Genomic DNA, 3,062 nt, shown 5'->3' with positions numbered 1-3,062 from the left:
TAAACCTAAAGATCACTGGGGAAGGGGGAGAATTAGTGTGTTTACTATGTTGAATCTGCCAATACAAGAGCATAGTATGTCTCTCCAAATATTTACAAATTTTGATTATTTAAGCAAGCATTTAAAACATTTTCAGCATACAAGTTCTATATGTATTTGTTAGGTTTGTATGTATTTATCTCATTTTTTAATAATTGGTCATAATATTTTACTGTTAATAGTATGTTACTGTTGACTCCATGTATTCACTGCAAGTATATAGAAATAGAATTGATGTGTGTAGGTTTATCTTGCATCCTGTGACCCTGCTAAACTCAGTTGTTATTTTAGAAATATTTTTAAGTCTTTAAACATTTTATAGAACTATCACATGAAACCAGCTGGCTCTGGAGATTTCTTTTTCTTGAGTTTAAATATAAGGAACTAAATTTTTTAAATAGTTGTAGAGGTGTTCAGATTATCCAGTTCAGCTTGTGAGAATTTTTATATTTACACTTCTTAAGAAGTTGGCCCATTTTACAGAAGTTATCAAATTTCTGTGTATAAAGCTGTCTGTAGTAACACTTCATTACTTTTTGGTGTCTGTATCTGTGGGTATCTCTTGTTTTATTCCTGATGCTTGTAAATACTATTTTCTTTATCAGTCTTGCTAAAAGCTTGTCATTGTAATTGATCTTTTCAAAAAGTCAGTTTTCATTTTATTGATATTTTATATTGTTCTGTTATCAGTGTCATTAATATCTGCTCATATCTGAATTAATTCCTTCCTTCCACCTGCCTTGAATTTTTTGCTTTTACTTTTTTAGTTCCTTTAGGTGGGAATTCACTTTATTGAGATTTGTCAACTTCTCTACAGTCATCATTTAGTGCTGCAAATTTCTCTCTAAGCACTGTTTTAGCTGTATCTCACAAATTTTGATATGTTGTTTTTACATTTTTATTGAGAGTATAAAACCTCCACTTAGATCTATGGATTATTTATAAACATTGATCTGTAAATATTGTTTGTTGGGGTCCTTTAATGGACCGGAACCTTGTGGTACGGAGTCGACGATAAGAAAGTGAAAGAGAGAAAGAGAGAGAGAGAGAGAGAAAAAAGACCCGGGGACCTAACCTCTGATGGAGCAAAGGTGCTTTAATGATTTTTCTATGAGTATATATAGGCTGTGGTACAAGAAACTTCTTTCGGGAATGATAGAGATCAGAAAACCAAACGTACAGCAACCGTTACCAAGGGAACAAAGGGGTAATGTTAGTCATAAGGTCAGGAGGCAATCCATATCTCAAGAAAGGGGAACGAGACTAAGCAGTTTTGTCCTAAAGAAAATGTTTACTAAAGGAGACCCAAGCCTGCCTCACACAATGACCTCAGTCCCTGGGAGCAGCGTGCTGTTCCGCTTGAAGAGGGACAAAGGACTCATGAGAGACAGCACGTAGGAATCCTCCCGTCAAACATTCCCTGACAATTGTTCTCTACATACTAATTAGATCCTATTGTTTATAGTGTTGGTGAGTTCTTTTCCATCCTTCTTGAGTTTCTGTTCAGTTGTTTTGAGAGGAATAGTGAAATCTACAGCTATAATTGTGAATATGTCTTTTTCTCATTTTAGTTCAACCAGTTTTTTCTTCACCTATTTTTTGGCTCCATTGTTGGGTGCAGCACATTTAGTATTGCACTGTTTTCTTGGTGGAGAATATTTTTATCATTATGCAATGCTCCTCCTCTGCTCCTGATAATTTTATTTGTTCTGAAATCTACTTTATCTTATATTAATACAGACTCTTTTGCTCTGTTTTGATAATATTTGCACACTGTACCCTTTTCATTTTTTTTTTTTTTTTTGCATTCAACATACCTATATTGCTGTAATTGAAGAGAATTTTTTCATAGACATTAATTAATGGGTCATTATCTTATCCATCTAGCAGTTTGATTACAGATCTTCCTCTACTTATGATGGGGTTATGTACTGATTAGTTGAAAATATCAAAACAACAATAACAACAAAAAATATCACAACATCAAAAACAAGAAAAAAAAGTTGACAATGTCAAAATTGAATTTAATACATCTAACCTACTGAACATCATAGCTTACCCTAAATTAACTTAAATGTTAAATATTAAGCTAAAGCTGAAACTCCAATACTTTGGCCACCTGAAGCAAAGAACTGACTCATTGGAAAAGCCCCTTATGCTGGGAAAGATTGAAGGCAGGAGAAGGAGATGACAGAGGATGAGATGGTTGGATGGCATCACCAGCTTGATGGACATAAGTTTGAGCAAGCTCTGGGAGTTGGTGATGGACAGGGAGGCCTGGCATGTGCAGTTCATGGGGTTGCAAAGAGTCAGACACAACTGAGCAACTGAAATGAACTTAAATGTGACAGTTATATTAGCCCACAGTTGTGTAAAATCATCTAACATACAACCTGTTTTATAACAATGATTTAATATCTCTTGTAATATATTAAGCACTGTACTGAATGTGGAAACAGAATGGTTTTATGGGTAGGGTACAGAATGGTTGTAAATGTACTGATTGTTTACCCTCAAGAAAGTATGGCTGACTGGTAGCTGGAGGTCATTGACACTGCCCAGCATTTTGAGAGGGTATCATACTGCATATTAATAACCCAGAAAAAGATCAAAATTCAATGCACAATTTTTATGAATGTATATCACTTTTGCACCATTGTAAAAGTCAAAAAATCATAAGTTGAACCATCATTAAGTGGTCAGAGACTATCTCCACTGTTGTAAACATTTACATTTATTGTAGTTGTTAGTTGAGGTTTAAATCTGCCATTTTATCATTGTTTTCTATCTGTTCTTCTATATTTAATATGTATTTTTTCTTTTCTCTGCCTCATATGAGTTACTAGAATGTTTTTTAGAATACATTGATTTATTTATAATGCTCTTGAGTATCTCTCTTTGTATAATTTTTTAAATGGCCTGCTCTTCAGTAAATTTTTTGAAATATTTAAGAAAGAAACCATGCTAATTTAATGAAAACTTCCAAAGAAAAGACACTTCAAACACTTTTATGAAACCTGAAT

The sequence above is a fragment of the Dama dama genome, chromosome 7 (genome assembly GCF_033118175.1).
Source record: "Dama dama isolate Ldn47 chromosome 7, ASM3311817v1, whole genome shotgun sequence".
Lineage (NCBI taxonomy): Eukaryota > Metazoa > Chordata > Mammalia > Artiodactyla > Cervidae > Dama > Dama dama.
The sequence above is the reverse complement of the archived record's forward strand: the minus strand, read 5'-3'. Positions refer to the sequence as shown.